The sequence below is a fragment of the Stomoxys calcitrans genome, chromosome 2 (genome assembly GCF_963082655.1).
Source record: "Stomoxys calcitrans chromosome 2, idStoCalc2.1, whole genome shotgun sequence".
NCBI classification, from domain to species: Eukaryota; Metazoa; Arthropoda; class Insecta; order Diptera; family Muscidae; genus Stomoxys; species Stomoxys calcitrans.
Window position 1 is genome coordinate 138,858,402 of NC_081553.1, and position 18,640 is coordinate 138,877,041.

The window sequence follows — 18,640 nt, forward strand, 5'->3', positions numbered from 1 at the left end:
GGCAAACAGCGACCGCCATGGTGAACCCCAGAGTTGGTTGGTCTAAGGATGGACTACAGAAAACTCTTCAACAGAGCAAAAACCACAAGAGCACAACACGACTGGGACATCTATAAGGCTGAGCTAAGAAAATATAAGGGCGAGCTTAGAAAGGCTCAGAACAAATTTTGGGTAGAATTCTGCAGCTCCGTGGAGGATACATCTGAGGCCTCTAGGCTAAGGAAGATTCTGCTTCGAGACCTATTACGGTGGGGTATATTCAAAGGTCAGATAATGTATGGACAATGCCTAGGGAGGAAACAATATAACTACTTGTTGATACACATTTCCCGGGAAATTTTCCAACGGACCACTTGGCGTCAGAAGAGGTTGTCACTGATATGCATTTGTCGGAGGCCATTAGGGAAATTATGTCTGAGCCGAAAATCCTTTGGGCGATAAGGAGTTTCGACTCATTTAAGTCGCCAGGCCCTGATGATGTTATTACCGATTGAATTACAAGCTGTGTCTGATAGACTGGTTCCCTGGCTTAGGGAGATATAATCTGCTTGTATCAAAATGTCATATATACCTGTAGGATGGAGGGACAAGAAGGTCGTCTTCATTCCGAAAGCAGGAAAACCCTACCACACGAAGGCGAAAGATTTTCGTCCTATAATAGATATACTCTGCTTGCTCTGCTCTCTGGAAGAAAAAGGCATAAAAGTGGTCGCGTATGCTGATGACGTGGCAATTGCGGTTTGGGGAAAGTTTCCCAGCATAGATATACTTCAGGAAGCTCTACGTGCAACAGTGGAACCTGTCACCTTTGGTAGAGAGAATGTTCCATTTACAGAAAGCGCAAAATACCTGTGTGTTTTGCTGGACAGGAAATTGAACTTCAAATCCAACATTTTGGAAAGGGCAAGAAAGGCAACTCTTGCCCTATACACCTTCAAGAGACCCATTGGCAAAAGTTGGGGATTTAGACCGCGTGTTATGCATTGGGTATATACTGCAGTTGTCAGACCTATAATGCTATCTGGTGATGTAGTCTGGTGGACGGCGCTTCAGAATTCCACCAACTGCTAAATACTTAACCGGATCCAAAGGATGGCTTGTTTGTGCATCACAGCCGCACGGAGGACGACACCATCTGATGCACTGAATATAATGCCACATCTTATGTCTCTGGACATTGTAAAACGCAAATTTTGCCCATGAACATTCCACTAAAGAACAGGGGCAAACTTTTCACCTATCAATGAGTGCAGTCCGATTCAAGTTTAAGCTCAATGATGAGGGGCTTCTTTTTATAGAGAAAGGTTTTACATGGCATAGTACCTTACAAATGTTGCCAGCATTAGGAGGGGAAAGCCACCGCTGAAAATTTTTTTGATGGTCTCGCCATGATTCGAACTCAGGCGTTCAGCGTCATAGGCGGACATGCAAACCTCAGCGCTGCCGTGGCCTCCGGACATTATGGCTACCCAAATTGCAGCGACCACTGCCGTGAGGTTAAGAGAGCTTTCTCATTGGCCATGTGGCGGCTACGGACACTGTGTTATCCTTGATACAATATCCGATATTCCAGGCAGCGTGGATTACACCCTATATCTTCTCAGACAGCCAGGCAGCCATTAAATCCCTGGAGAATGTATTTCTGAACACAAAAACCGTCCTCGACTGTCGCAGATCTCTCAACGTGATGACTGAACAGTTCAAAATTCATCTGTTTTGGGTGCCATGCTACAGAGATATCCCAGGGAATTGTAGAGCGGATGAACTTGCGAGTCTAGAAACTACCTTACACATTCCAGGGATACTGGAATCTGTGGGTATGCCTCTAGCGACATGTAAGCTAAGTTTTCAGGACCAGGTCCGAAGGCTAACGAATGATAGATGGTCACAAAGAGGGGGCTGTGAGCATCCCAAAACTATGTGGCCCCATCTAGACTTGAAAAGGTCTACTGCTTTGCTGTCATTGGCAGGTCACTGTCTAATTGGAAAACATGCTGGCAGACTGATGGTTGAAAAGGTCTACTGCTTTGCTGTCATTGGCAGGTCACTGTCTAATTGGAAAACATGCTGGCAGACTGATGGTTGCCAGTAACGACTTTTGCAGAAGCTGTGAGGACATCGAAGAAGAAAAGACTATAAAACATCTTCTGGGTGTGTGTCTCGCACTAGTAGCTAGAAGGAGTTCCACATTAAGTTCTCATTTTTTTGAGAACCTGTGTGATTTAGCGGATGTGAACATTCGGAAGTTATTGGATTTTTTAAAGCGATCTGGGTGGTTCAACGGTAGGAACTAGAAGGCATCTTCCTTCTTCTGTTCCTGTGATATCACAATGGATGAAAACATCTTAGTGAGTCTGATGGCAGACTGCCACTTAAACCTTACCTAACCTACATTAACAAAAGCACCTTCAATGTCAAGAAATGCTACAATTGTATATTCCTTGACAGCGAGAGAACCCTCTATGTAGTCGACTAGGTCATGAAGGTCTGTTTCGGTTGATTGGCCTTTACTATATGCATTCTACTGATCTCCATTAACCTCTCAAGGCGATCTTCTATTAACCTCTCAAGAGTCTTCAGCATAAAGGATGACTGACTAGTAGGACGAAAATCTTTCATCTTCGTGTGGTTAGGTGTTCCCGCTGTCGGAATGAAAATGACCAAAATTTCCCTCCATTCCAGTTTATATGACATTCTGATGCTTTCGACTTATCGATTAGTCGACTTATTGTGTAAAAAAGTAGAAAAGTCGAAGTCGACGTTCAAAGATTAAAAAGTCAAAAAATCGATTTTGAAGTCGAATAGTATGATTCATTTTAATATTCATTGCCCATGAACATTCCACTAAGAATCAGGGGCAAACTTCTCCAATTCAAGTTTAAGCTTCATTTTATTAGTTCTATGTTTATGGAAGCTGAATTTTGGCACAAATGTATTTTTTGTCCATAAAGCGTTTATGTTCGGGGATGAGCTGTATATGACTATATCTTTTCATTGCCCCCGCAAAGACATAACTCCAGGCTTGAAATCTTCAGCTCATAAAAGGAGTATTTAATGTCCGATTTTACTGGAATTTGATATAGCTCATATTTTGATATAGCCACCACGTACATCTATCTCCAGATTAAACATTTTAAACTTCTTTTACACTGCTCTTTAAATCCGGATTTAATGGTTCGATCATCTGTTTTCCCTTTATAGAATCAGCTGACGAGAGCCTTCAATCCGGATTTTATGAGCAGTGTAAACGTGGTTTTAAGCCTAAAATGCGAAGACATCAAATATAGTCTATATTGTCCAACTTTAGGTATTCGGTATTTTTGCTTTGAAACCCACATTTTTGTTCCAATGTGTTTACAATTTTACGAATATTATACGAATCGATCAATAGTTTATAGTAGCTTCCAACTAAACTTGAATTTTAGTAAAAAAAAATCCCATATTTAACACCTTTTCTTTATACCATCCTTTATGATATCCAGCCGTTGAGTGGAACGGACTTGTTTTCATTTCGCTCCTCAAAGATATATTCATTTACAGGTTGTGGCAGTTGCCCAACAACAAAATATTGAGTGCGCTATCAGTCGAAATCAATGGTTAATGCAACTCTAATTTTGTGTATGTTACTAGTTCGCGCCATATTTTGTTATTTGTGTATGCTATGGTTCTTTACTATAATACACGCGCACAACCAAAACTCGTTGACAGATAGTGCACTTCGAAAGAAAAATTTGTACTCAGCTGTTTACGGTACACTACCTGGCAGTTATGTCATGCTACCTATTACGAACAAATTTTAAAGCCTTTTTGGAGGAGGCTCAAATGAATTCCAAAGACCCAACAGCTGCGGTGGTGGCGTGAGACCGCAGCAGTTGTCCTCCCCTCCTAGTAGTCGAGAGTAATGCTTCAAGCGCACAATTAGTCGTCAGACTAATTAATGAGGAAGAAACGGATAAACCAGATGGATGCACGGTTCGTCCCTAGTCTTTAAGTAAAGGTGGCGTTTCCGACTCGGATTTAGACAGCGACAGTGTCAATGAAACATTCATAGTAAACGAATCGAGAGATGAGGGCAGCGGGATGACGGCAGAAATGAGCGATGGCTTTGCTAAGCTCACAAACAGACTAGAAAAGCGATCTGGGGCACGACGTACGAGACAGAGGAGTATCTACCGCCAGCTGGAAAGATAATCAAATCTCCTGAAGAGCATAACACTGTTAAAATGCTGTAGAAGAAAAAGAGCTCCCGCTTTCAAGTACTCTGGGAAGACCAAAAGCAATGTAGCCTAAGGAACAGGGAGCAGAAGATGAGATCATCACCCACTCCTAAGAGGCCCATCCAATGGAGGACCAACTCACGCTCTGATGGAGGAAATCAGCAAAGGCAATATTTATACCGCCTTAAGTCAGGAGCCATAGACGACGCGGAACAAAGTTTCTGGACTGAACCATATCAACTACCAACTAATCAATGCTAAGACTGGTTCTTGGCCGAGGGCCTGCGTTATTTGTCATAAAAATTTATATTATGTATTTTCCCCAGAGTTGTCAACGTCGGATGCAACAATGATGAGACAGGGAGACAGTGTAGCATTCCGGGAATCACTTTATCTGCCTTTCGACTCTCCGACACCGCCAACTATGTCGGAGCTGCAACGGTTGGTGAGGAAAGCAGAACAGACAGGAAACGATGTACTAATAGGGTGCAATGCGAACTCTCACCATATTTCGTGAGGTAGTTCCAACACTAATAAGAGAGGCCAAGCCCTGGCAGAGTTCTTGAATACTAACGACCTAATAACGCTTTAGGTAGGAGGTTTTAGGTGTGACAATATGTTCGGAAAATGTAATCGATGAGGTTCAGGATTGGAGGGTCTCCATGGAGCATTCCTTCTCGCTACATTAGGTTTAGAATAGAACCGAATCCGATAAGCTTCCGTAATAAGTTAAAAACCAACTGGACAAAATTCGGAAGACTACTCAGAAGAAGACTTGAGCAAGATTATCCAGATTGTCCAAGCATAGAAGACATGGACGACAATGTCAACAGGATTATGATTTCACTAGTGGAGTCTTTCGAAGATAGTTGTCTTCTTCGAGAAAGGAAATCAACCCAAGAAAAACCCTGGATGACCGGGGAGATTCGCAACATTGGGAAGTTCCGCAGACATTTTAACAGAGCACGTCGTAAAAAAGAGGAAGTATATGGGGATGTGTAGTACACACGGCTCAAGGAATTCAATACGTCTACCAGAGCGACAAAACGTGCCTCTTGGAAGCTTTTCTGTGACCAGGCCTATAGCGTTAATGACGCCACCAAGATGAAACGTTAGTAGACGACATGGGTGTGAGAGCAGAAACAACGGAGAAAATGTTGAGGCTTTTGATGAAAACGAATTTTTCACAGGATACGACCGGACTCACGGAGACACCGGAATCTTGGTATAATGAGATTGATCGAAGGTTTATCATTACGGAATTATGGTCAAAGAAGCCTTGAGGAGCTTCAAACCGTTTAAGCCACATGGACCTGATAGAATATTTCTGGCGTTACTACAGAAGGACTATCCGGCGCCTCATCTGGCCATTATTTTCACAGCGTGCCTAGAGCTTGCATATAATTCAAAAGCCTGGCAGGAGGCAAAGGTGATGTTTATTCCCAAGCCCGGTAAGGCAAGTTATGCGACAACAAGGGCCTGTAAGCCTTACGTCCTTTCTACTCAAAACCATGGAGTAGGACATCTAGCGGACTGCTGAAATACAAACAGCATGCCTATGTCAAGGGAAGGTCGGTAAAGGCTGCCCTGTACGAGGTTGTGCATAAAATAGAAGAATCCTTCAATACCAAGACGTAATATTGGCGGTTTGCACTGACATCGAAGGGGCGTTTAATAATGTGCGGACCGATCCATTTCTTAGGCCAGTACCAGGTGGATGGGATCCTTAGAGACTGAATAAACCATATGGTAAGGAACAGGTGGATAAATTGCGAATCCTATGCATAAATATAAGGGAGTAAGTGGCACAGGGCACGCCACAGGGAGGCATTTTATCGCCATTCCTTTTGGATCCCACCATAAATAACCTGTTACGGATGCTGACTGAGGATAGATTTGAACCTGCAGACAATGTTAGAATACTTCTTAGGGGTAAGGATCTGAACCAGCTATGTAGAAGGGCCGAAAGGGTTTGGCATATGGCATATGACTGGGCTAGACCAAGGGGTCTCAATTTTAATCCAGAGAGGACGAGGAGGACGAAGGTGAGCCAATTTGACGCGCCACGTCTGCTAAATACAACGATTTCGATATCTGACTAGGCCAAATAGTTAGGAGTGATCTTGGATAGGAAACTGAATTGGAAGTGTCACATTCAGGAGCGTTCAAATAATTTATAATACTTTAGATAAAGGCAAATTTCAAATAATAGTTTTTTACAGAAAAAATGTCAGTTAAAATAATAAAACTTGAACTAATAGCACGTTTACATTGAAATTTTTATGATCTGGATCTAACTAAATCCAAAAACAAAACCTGAAAAGAAAATATAGAAATCTTGGTTTAATTAAGAAATTTGTATAATCAATGAAAATTGTTGCTGAAATCGGACGTATAAAAATTTTTTATTAATAATAAGCAATTTTGCAATTTGCATTTATGACAAGCTGAATAATTCAATTAAAGCGGTTATCAAGTCAATAACCCAATTTATTAGAAAGTTTTTTATTCTTCAGAAACATATTTAAATGACCTAATTAAAATGAATATTTTTCCTATAAATAAACCATATTTAACTTTAGTCGATTAATTGCGACCACAAAATGGAATGTTTTGCAATAAAATTTGGTATTACAAGCGAAGAAAGTCTTAATGGTACAACTAACAAAATCTTTAAGTTGCGTGGGCACTATGTAAGGAAAAAAATACAAGTCAAATGTTTGAATCATGATACCATTTTTTACTGACGTCAATGAGGCTTCAAACCAAATCATTGAAATAGCAATATGTGCAGATAGATGGAATATTAGGAAAGGGATTGGACTGTACAGCGATCTTTCGCCCCTCAACAAGTCCATAGTTACCGGTGCCATATCTGTAAAGTGTACAACAAAGAAATTATGATTGAAATAATTCGTAATGAATACCAACCTTAGTGTTTCGTATATAACATCTCTATGTATTGATCCACGTGAAGGGATGTAGTTGTGTTTCTGTTAGTCAATATTAAGAAGTCAATATTAATAACCCAATACAATATTGTAACATGAATGCAAAAAATACATACCTATTTAATTTCTACCACGTTCTCCATTTTTAGGTGCGTTTTGCATTTATAATTATTCCATTTATATTTTCACTTTCCCGATTTTTCTGCTTTGCACTCCTCCAATTCAATTTTTTTAGAGATTATGGAATTTTATGAAACAGTAAAAAATGTCTTTCACTTGCTCGATGTTTTTTTTTTGTCAAATTTATTTCCATCTAGGCATGCCAATTGTTTGTTGTTTCCTCTTGAATTACATCAGGAATGCACAAAATGAAAATATGATTTTGTTTGAGAGAAGCAAGAAATTTTGCATTTAGTGTGTAAGTGTACATATATTTGCAATTCTATTCCCATAGCTTGAGTATGAAGGAGAACACAATACTATCTTGCTTTTTGTAGCGACAGATACATACTGTTTATGCCATTAAATAACATTTTTGATTCGTCCAATTAAAAATGTTTTAAACATTAGTCTATTGAACCAATCACATTTTTTTTCTGTCAGCCAACACGGAGGGGATGTCCCCTATGAATGCAGTGCACTGCGTTGGCGAGAGGAAATTAGGAATTGGAGGGGGGAATAAGGATGTAGTGCTTATTGACATTTGTCTAAAATCTATGGATGTCAATGTGGGTGGGAAAAACATTAGCCGGAAGTCGATTCCACATACGAACCGTTCGGGCGAAATAAGAATTCTCTCTATAATGCATTGTGCGGTCTGCTGGCCAATCAATTACAAACGGGTGTGAGTTTCTGGAATGTCTAGTATCCCTGACATACATCCTTACATCAGGAATAAGAAGACGAATATCAGACAAACACACACCACGAAAGTACCGTAGAACAGCGCCAAGCAACCCACATTGCGACGATGATGAAGGGAGGCAATAGAGCTGTCCCCAATCAACGCCATCGCTCTCCTCTGTACAAGGTCCACTAGCTCCAGGGATGATTTTGAAGCTCCAGCCCATACATGTGAGTTGTACTCCATTTTCGGTCTTATAAAAGTGGTGAAGATGTTAAGAAGATCAGACGGAGTGAAGTAATTCTTACACCAAGGAAGCCTAAATACTTGAATGCTTCTTTTGACACTTCGAATACATGTTTAGCCCAACGGACATCACTTTGTATTTTCATGCCCAGAACATCAAGAGCTTCTGATTGCTCAACATCTACACCGTTGATAGACAAAGATGATCGTAATGGGTCAGCGAATCGTTTGTGTGACAACAAGCAGCACTGAGTCTTCCGTGCATTAAAATCTACCCGATTCATTCGACCCCACTCAGAAATGGCCAGCAAATCCTGGCAGAGTGTATCGTCCATAACCCGCCTCTTGTCCTCAATCTCTCGAAGACAAGTAATGATTCAACAGAAAATAGAATTTCAAAGTAAAAAATTATCAAAGCAATTAATCACTTTGTTAAAATGTTTTTATAAATCAATACCATGTTTAATTCGTAAAATTTAAGTCAATATTTTTTCTGTGTGTCCACTGTGTTTTTGGGGATTTTTAAGAGCTATAGGAAAGTTGTTAAAAAAAAGCTTAAAATTCAGAAAAATGCATGGAATCTTTATTGAATCGATATTACGGTCCATATAATTTCAAGTTTAAAGATGTTTTCATGCAAATGTTGACCGTGACTGCGCCTCAAATTGTCTATCCACTTAGTCCAATTTTGGCATACTCTTTCCAACATTTCGGCCGGTATCTCACGAATAAATGCTTCAATGTTGTCTTCCAATGCGTCAGACACGAATTTTAACATAGCCCCAAAAAATATTCTAAAGGCGTTAAATCGCTAGAGCTAGGCAGAGCAATTGACCGGTCCCGAACGTTAAATAAAATATTCACTGAATTCGCCCCTCAACAAGTCCATAGTTACGAGTGCTGTGTGGCATGTGGCACCGTTTTGTTGAAACCACATGTCATGCAAGTTGAGCTCTTTCATTTTGGACAAAAAGTTGGATATCATCTTACGATAGCGCTCACCATTCACATTTACGTGACGATTCTCATAATTTTTGAAGAAATAAAGTCATCAAACTGTGAGTTTACCTAGATTCATTGGTAACTCTTGCAATGCTTCTGGTTGATCTTCACTCCAAAATCGATTATTCTGCTTATTTACGTACACATTGAGCTTCGTCGCTTAATGGAAGAAGCGCGCGATGAACTTTCGTAACAGAGCATGCATTTTCATAGTAAAATTCAATAATTTGCAAACTTTGTTCTTTTGTAAGACGATAAATTAACCATTAATTTATAGACCAAACTGAAGATGCTTAACAGTGAAACAAAACACGACACGTGATTTTGATAAAAATCAGTCATACTCTTCAATTGCACAAACTGTTCCCTAATGGAATGTTCATAGGCAAATTTACAATTTGCATATGTACACAGAAAAAAACAAAATAAAAATCGGTTTCAATCAAAGTTTTTTACGATTCAATTAAAAAAATTATTGAATTAGTTTTTTAATTGAAAATTGCCAAAATTTCTATCACGACTGTAATTGAAAACGATCCGGATTCAATTAAAAATGATTGATTTAGGTAATTTTTAAATCGAAAAAATTTTTATTTTCAATTAGTTCTCTTCAGCAGGAGATACAAGTTGCCTACAGTGGCACATGTCTCCTTGGGAGGAGAGAATTTTCCATTTACAGAAGCGAAAAATACGTGGGTGCTTTGCTGGACAGGAAATTTAACTTCAAATCCAACATTTTGGAAAGGGCAAGAAAGACAACTCTTGCCCTAAACACCTGGAAGATAGCCATTAGCAAAATTTGGAGGTTAAGTCCGCGCGTCATGCATTGGGTCTGTACTGCGGTTGTCAGACCTATAATGCTATATGGTGTTGTTGTCTGGTGGACTGCGCTTCAAAAGTCCACCTACTATTCAATACTCAACAGGATCCAAAGGATGGTTTGTTTGTGTATCACAACCGCACTGAGGTCACCATCTGATGCACTGAATTTAATGCAACTAATGCTGAAGCACGCATACGCTGGCAAGATATATTAATTTACAGGTAGTGGCAGTTGCCCAACAACAAAATACTGAGTGCACTATCCGTCGAAATCAGTGATTAGTGCAACTCTGATTTTGTGTGTGTTACTAGTTCGTGCCATTTTTCGTTGTTTGTGTGTGTCATGATTCTTAACCATAATGCACATACTCAATCAAAAAATTGTATTCAGCTGTTGACGGTACACTACCTGGTAATTATGTCATGGCTGCATCCTTAAGCACTTGCGACATGGTCCAAATTTGAAAATAATTTAATATTAATAAAAATAATTCAAACTCTACCATCTGTAAAAATTTTATAAATTGCCAGTTCTGCCGTTTTTAAGTCTATAGGCAACACTTTAATTTTTATTCTCGTATAATAGATTACAAATATGAAATTTAGCCATTAAAGAAAATTTTACTGAAATTTTGTGTTTAGAACAAATTTAGTTAACTTTCAAAATTTTCGTTTGCTTTAATGATCGGAGAGCTCATCTCGAAAGAGAAACAAACGAAAATTGTGAAATTTAATTATCTTCGCTCTAAAGGCTAGTTCTAACTTCATTCACACGAAATTTCTATTAAATTATTGCGAAATCCGACGGACTCTTTTCTTAGTCAGAACCATTTCTTGAGCATTTAATTACATTAGCTGTGTTCGGGAACTCAAAAACTTGTGCAAATTTGCATAAATTTTTACTGGAAGTCGATCGCGTACTTTATTTGCCAGCTGAAGAGAGAGCAAATTTTGACAGTTCGAAAATAGAGAACATGCTAATTTCTACTGGGACTTTTTTGCTAGCAGAAATTTGCAACTTTGGACAGATGTTTTGTAAACGTCAGTTGTTTTATGAAGTCAGATTTAAAAAGGTGGTCTCACGCGAATAGCTGTTAACAGCCGGCCAGGATTGACGGTATTAAGATATCAGATTTTTGTTTGCTTCTCCTTGTGCTTATCTTCTTTCTCGTATAGGATACAAAAGCTAATTATTAAATTTGTTAAATTTTTATTTACTTTTAATTCAAGGCAGCAGCCTGTGTTCAGGTACAAAAACTCGCCAAATGAAGTTGTAATTTTATCTCTAGTCGGTTGTTCTACATTAGAAATTAAGTGTAAAATTTGGCCAATTTTTTGGGAAAATCTTAAAAATTTTAAATATTGTATCCTTCCAGACACCAAGAAAATAAAAATAATCGGTTTCTTAAGTGTTTTGATAGAATCATCCTCATTGGAGAGCTTCGATGAAACCAACACCGTTCACAAGGCGGTCTAACGCGAACTGCTGTTAACAGGTTTTTGTTTTCATTCTCTTTGTTGTTATGTTCTTTCTCGCATATTCTCTGCTCATGTACGCACACGTATACGCACGCACACAATTTTCTTTGTGTGTGTTAGCAAAACGTCGATCAGTTTGATGAGTTTTGTAAAAATGAGACCACCTTTAATCGTTTCGCCAAGCACCATTGTTTTGAATTTGTTAAGGAGGGAAAATTCTGCCGTGAATTGGGTGGCTCTGGCTGGGCAGTTAAACAAGTGACGCATAGTGGGATTGGAAAAAATTAGTGCAAATTAGTCTGCCAACTGTGAACGGATACAGATATATTCAATGATAACAGTGTCCGCAGCCGCCACATGACCAAATAGAAAGCTCCCTTTGCCTCACATCAGTGGTCGCAGCATATTGCCTAGGCACAATATCTAGAAGCATTAGGTTTTGCATTAATTTCTGTTCACCAGACCGTCGCAGTTCGAAGAGCGGCATTCTGACAAATCGGAATATTATGCCACCGCGTCCCACATAGCTAATAGACTACTCTGCCGCAGCATAACTTACCACAGACCGGATAATTGCTATGTACGTGGTTAGTCCAAGGTTTCTTTGTCAGCACGCCAAGCTGCCGACAAGGGGGAACTTTGTTTCAACTTTTGTGTACGGTGATGGCATGTAAAGCAGTTGTAGTCCTATGCAGCCTTCGAAATGCATGCTGATGCTTGGCAAATGGCAATTGTCCAAGGGGAGGATAAAGAGGATTAGTCCTTCATGCGTCTTGACTACCAATAAGAGAAGGGAGATCGGTCTGTACGACTCACCCTTGCTCGTGTCCTTTTCGGGTTTCAGTAGCGGGATCACACTGCCCATCCTCCAAATATCGGGTACTATAATAGTCTTCAGACAGGCTGAGGACAGTTTTAAGGTACTCGACGCGGAGCAGATCCAGATTCTTCAGCATCAGTGTAGAGATTCCGTCTGGGACCAGCGCCTTGCGCGACTTGGCGCCACGGATAACATTCGTAGCTTCGTGCATAGTTAATTGTGATGGCTGTCCAGCGGCACGGAGATCACGGATACGACGAATGGCTCTCCGTCCAGCCTTGCCATTATCGGGTCAATAAATTGACGTTTATCTAATATACCTCACAAGTATTGCCAGCATTTTTTTATTTTTAAACAATTGTTTCCCTATGCAAGCAAATAAAAAACCAACCAAAACAAAAATCAGCTGTTCTGCAAATTCCACTAGAAGTCGTTCGCGTACTTTTGCTTGAAAAATTTTTAAAGAGAGTAAAATGGCTTTTGCTATCCTGTAAATTTTTACTGGCTAGAAAAGTGCGCTAATCGACGTATTTGCAATTAAAATTGTGCGAATTTCATCCTGATGCAGACATGTCACTACTATTTTTTAGCATTATCTTCGTCGCCATTTTTTATATTGCGTTTTGACAGTTGTTCGTGTGAAAAGTCGAAGTCAGTACTAGGTTTCATAGCGAAACGAACACTTTTCATCAATACTCCGCTTATTTTTTTTTTTATATGGAGTCTCAACGTGAAAACGGAATACACTACCAACCATGACATAATTAAAATGAAAATATCTTGGTACCAACCCATGGCGAAACAATTAAAGGTGGTCTCATTTGTACAACAACCACAAATCATATGAAGCAATCCGCCATCTTGTCATCAAGCTGACCGACGTTTTGCCAACACACACTAAGAAAAAACATGACATGTTAATACCGTCAAACCTGGCTGGCTGTTAACAGCTGTTCACGTGGGCCATAACGAGATATTAGGGTTGTTTTATTTGCTCCCTAGGCGGATTTTCTTGCCGATTTTATATTGAGAAATTCTGACCAAAAGGCTGATATTATATTTGTTTTTCGCAGGTGAAAAAACATATTTTTCATACTGAATGAAATCAGCAAGTTTTTTGCTTCAAAATCTATTAATCTTAAAAACAGTAATCATGAAAAAATTTCGCTAAAAACGAATACAGTACCAACTTTAAGTGGCATACCTTATGTCCGTCTATGATTACACGTTCTGAAATTAAAAAATAGCTTAGAATTTCAATAAAATCGCAATTATGAACTCCGAGAAATATTTATTTATGATGAAGGCTGTGTGTCACAACATATCTTGACGTTTCATTGAGCAAAGTCCCATGTCAGTATTTGTAAATTCATTTGCGTTTTGGTAACCAACTTTCGTGCGGCACAACTTAGCCGCCTACATTGTGGGCAGACGTCAATAAATTTAAACGACTTATTTGGCATAAAATAAGTAAAATTATTGTTTATTAACATTGGCAACGGGATTCTATTGGTTTGCCCAAAAAGTAATTGTCGGTAATATAGTCGTCGTTGACAAATTTTTTCAACAGCTTGTGACTCTGTAATTGCATTCTTTCTTCTGTCAGTTATCAGCTGTTACTTTAGAAAAATAGTGCGCGAAATTTTGGTTACATTTGTTTGTTTGGCGTCAATTTTAATATGGGTACCGCATGTATTGAAAGAAATTCATTTAACAAACCGAATCAACGCTTGTGATATGCACCTTAAACGCAATGAATTCGATCCGTTTTTAAAACGAATCATAACTGGAGATGAAAAATGGATTGTTTACAACAACGTTAGTCGAAAACGATCATGGTCCAAGCATGGTGAACCAGCTCAAACCACTTCAAAGGCTGATATCCACCAAAAGAAGGTTATGCTGTCTGTTTGGTGGGATTGGAAGGGTGTGGTATATTTTGAGCTGCTTCCAAGGAACCAAACGATTAATTCGGATGTTTACTGTCAACAATTGGACAAATTGAATACAGCCATCAAGGAGAAGCGACCAGAATTGGTCAATCGTAAAGGTGTCATATTCCACCAGGACAACGCTAGACCGCACACATCTTTGGTCACTCGCCAAAAACTGAGTGAGCTTGGCTGGGAACTTTTGATGCATCCACCATATAGCCCTGACCTTGCACCATCAGACTACCATTTATTTCGATCTTTGCAGAACTCCTTAAATGGTAAAACTTTCGGCAATGATGAGGCTATAAAATCGCACTTGGTTCAGTTTTTTGCAGATAAAGGCCAGAAGTTCTATGAGCGTGGAATACTAAATTTGCCAGGAAGATGGCAAAAGGTTATCGAACAAAATGGCAATTATATATTTGATTAAAGTTCATTCTAAGTTTTATTAAAAATGCATTTACTTTCTTTTAAAAAATCCGCAATTACTTTTTAGGCAACCCAATAAAAGGTTGTTATTTAACAATAATGGGCAAAAGTACAGTTTTGTGTTTGTAGTTTATTGAAATGATGGCGCTGCCGTTTAGTGATTTTTCTATAAGGGCGTCAATAGTTTGTTTACCTGGCATGAGTTTTATTCATCATGTAAACAACAGAAAAAAACAGAAGCAAAATTGCATTTAAAATAACATTACATGTCTTACTCGCCGTGTTTTCCTCTTTTCCAAAGCAAGACCTAAAATATCTCCATATTGCAAACTTTCGCATTTGCAATATAACTGCTAGCAGTAATGGAAAACATTTTTGAAAAATATCCATTACGCAAATAATTATTATTTTCTGTCTTTTTCCTGTATTATTATGTGATTTTTGACGAATGTCAAAATTTGTCAGTGTTAGAAAAAATGGTCGATTGGCAAAGCAAAATGACATTTATTTTTCTCACAAGTGTGAAAAACAACCCCCTACTTTATTTTTTCATTTCACCATAGGAGATTGCTATCATTCGACACACACTCGTAGTGGCAGTGTTAGAAAAAATGTTCGATTGGCAAAGCAAAATTACATTTTTTTCTAATAAGTGTAAAAAACAACCCCCTACTTTATTTTTCCATTTCACCATAGGAGATTGCTATCATTCGACACACGCTCTTAGTGACAGTTGCCCAACAACAAAATATTGTGTTCACTCTCTGCCAAAATCAGTGATTAGTGCAACTCTGATTTTGAGTGTGACTAGATCGCTCAATTTTTTGTTGTTTGTGTGTGTGTTATAGTTCATTACACACTATCGTTGACAGATAGTGCACTTCGCAAGAAAAAATTGTACTCAGCTGTTTACGGTACACCAACTGGTAGTTATGTCATGATCATTTTTATGTAAACATTTCCACCTCCATTATGCAACGTTCGCATTTGCAGTATAGCTGCTAGCAGCATGGAAAATATTATTAAAAATATTCATTACGCAGATAATTATTATTTTCTGGTTTTTTTCCTGTATTATTATGTGGCGCGCACATCTTGTTTACTTTTGATTTTTGACAAACGTCAATATTTGTCAGTGTTAGAAAAAACGGTCGATTGGCACAGCTAAATGATTTTTTTTCTCGCCAGTGTAAAAAACCATCGCCTGCGTCAATTTTACATCTCACCATAGAAGAGCTATCATTCGACACTCGCTCTAAAATTACTTTTGTTTTGATACTTGATATTTTTTTAATGGGTGTTGTTGTTCTTGTAGTTGAATGCTTCCGAATGTGTGTTAGTGTTGGTCAACGTTAAAATACAAAGCATTTAGCGGATAGAGCGTTTAATTTGTCCATCAGCTAGACGACTTGTCAGACTTATGGGTCGATTATGGTTATCAACTAACGTTCAGTTGATTTGACGGCAACCAAAATAAAAATTTGTATATGTAGGTATGCCAACTTTTGTCAATTGATGTCGATAATAGTTTTTGGCAGTTTGGCAGCAGCGAGAAAAAAAGTAAATATGAATAAACATTTTATTTTTAATTTAAATCACTTTAAATATTTTTTCTAATTCTCATCGTGTAAAATTTAAACTTAGATTTTCTTTTTCGAAATGACTTTACAGTATAGTCGGGCCTCGATTATCCGGAATGCTCGGGACAGGAGACATTACGGATAATCGATTTTCCCGGATAATTGAGTAAATATTTTTTCCAGTTTTTACACTTTTCTTAAGAAAAAATTACATTTTGGTTTAAACTTTTATGCAAAAATATTAAACTGTGAAGTTGTTTTAATATTTATTATAATTATTAATAGAAAATTATTAAATAAGATTAAACGAAAGCCTGTATAGATAGCCTTCATTAAAGATAGAATCATCAGATTCATTATTTTCCTCCTGAGTCTTATCTGTGTCATTTGTCATATCTATGTATAATTGCAACATGAGACAAATTAGCAAATTGGAAAGCATCTTTTAATTTCAACAGTGTTAAAATCGTTTATTACATTTAACATGTGTGTTAGTTACAATATCGGATGCACATGCCACTCCGATATCTGAAACAGGAGAAGATACATTTTTAAACCTACTTTTTAATTCCAGCTATATTCATTTTCTCGGCGTGACAAATAATCCAACACATATTGTAAAACTGCAGATTTTAATGACAACGCCATTAAAATGTCATTGCAACATACAGACCATGATGCGGTCTATATGTTGCAATGGCATTTTCAGATTTGAAGTTATTTACATCTGGAGGAGCCTGTTTGCAAAAGATTTTTGCTATCATCTTTTTGACCAAATTTTTCCCATGATCTCTTATTTCGGGAACAAAATAATTCTTTAACTGTTCTTAAGATATTTGTTTAGTTATCTAAGCTTTCAATTTGTGAACATTCTTTAAAACTCTTTCTAATACCTTTCGCCTCACACTTGTACGCATAATAACGCCGTGGTCCTATGCCCATCTACGAGTGCTTCATTATAACATACTTCTTTCAGGCAAACATTCCAGTTTCGTTTTGTTTCATTTTTCAAACGTACTCGTCTATAAAAAGAAGGTCCCTTATCATTGAGCTTCAACTTAAATCGGACATAACTCATTGATATGTTAAAAGTTTGCCTCCTCTTCCTTAATGGCATATTCGTGGGAATTTTTTCGAATTTGCAATCGTTAAATGTGCTGACACTCCCGGATAATAGAGGTAATCACGGGTAATTGAGTTAACCGAAAAAAGACAAAAATATCTTTTCTATTGTAATAATCGAGGCCCCACTGCATTTACAGCGCAAAACGAGCCGGACTAATGTCCGCACCCTCTTTTCAACATAACCTTTCGTGTAAAAAATCATTTTAAGTCGTGTAAAAAACCATTTAAGGCGATCCTCGCCAAGCTCCTGTAGGTGAGCATGCTCGTTCCGGCCCAAAGGACCGATTGTCGCGGGGACAAGGTGGCCATTGCTTATGGAGTATGGAGCATTCCACTATCCGCAACCAGTGGACGCGCCCGGCAACTCGCAGCTAAGCTTCTCGTGACAGCAATGAACAGCACACAGATCGGAGCGCAAAGGTCCAGCCTGTGTGGTGCACATAGTTATCACGTGCCGGAAAGGTTTCTTTTATGTTGCGCCAGTTTCATTATTCAATCAAATATGCTCACGTTCAAGTTCACGACGGCGACCCATAGTCTTCTTACTTACATCCACGTCTTTGCACAAATTGCTTAAATGCAACAAGAAAGTGTCCCAGTACTTCAATTACAACAACATATGTAGAACATATGAAATTTCATTTCATAAAAATCTTTATTAAATTAAATACATATTTGGATTTGCTCTTATACTTGATGGGTTTTCACTGCTGTTTATATTTGCTTTTTTACATATAGTAATTGCTCTAAATTTGCTTTTTGGATTTTGTTTGTGAATGTATTAAAATTAAAATATTCGCGGCCTTATATTGATGTTCTGTTATAATTGTTATTGACTAACTCTGATGCTTTTGTTGTTAATAAATGTCTTTTTTATTACTTAATTATTTTTCTATATCGATAAAGTGCTCATGTTATTACTTATTTATTGTTCATCCTGTGTGTCAATATAATACCTAATATTAGTAATTCTGTCTGTTCAAATAAGACGTGGTTGCAGGCAGAGGTAAGGTTTTTTCTTTCTTACGAGCAATGTTGTTTTTGAGGTTGGTTAATGAATGGTATTTACAGCCAAAAAGGATAAAATCGGTATTACCGCTTCTGAAAAAAACTGGGTACATTTGGATTTTATTTATATATATATATATATATATATATATATATATATATATATATATATATATATATATA

At 38.0% G+C, this 18,640-nt stretch overlaps 1 long non-coding RNA gene across 1 annotated transcript; it reads right to left on the reverse strand.

The window, feature by feature from the left end:
• Positions 1-6,941: 6,941 nt before the first annotated feature.
• On the reverse strand, positions 6,942-7,402 carry LOC106085569 (uncharacterized). Its single transcript, XR_001220976.2, has 3 exons — positions 7,285-7,402; positions 7,149-7,210; positions 6,942-7,092 (listed from the first exon to the last, which is right to left on the reverse strand). It is a non-coding gene; the product is annotated as an uncharacterized LOC106085569 (long non-coding RNA).
• Positions 7,403-18,640: the final 11,238 nt, after the last annotated feature.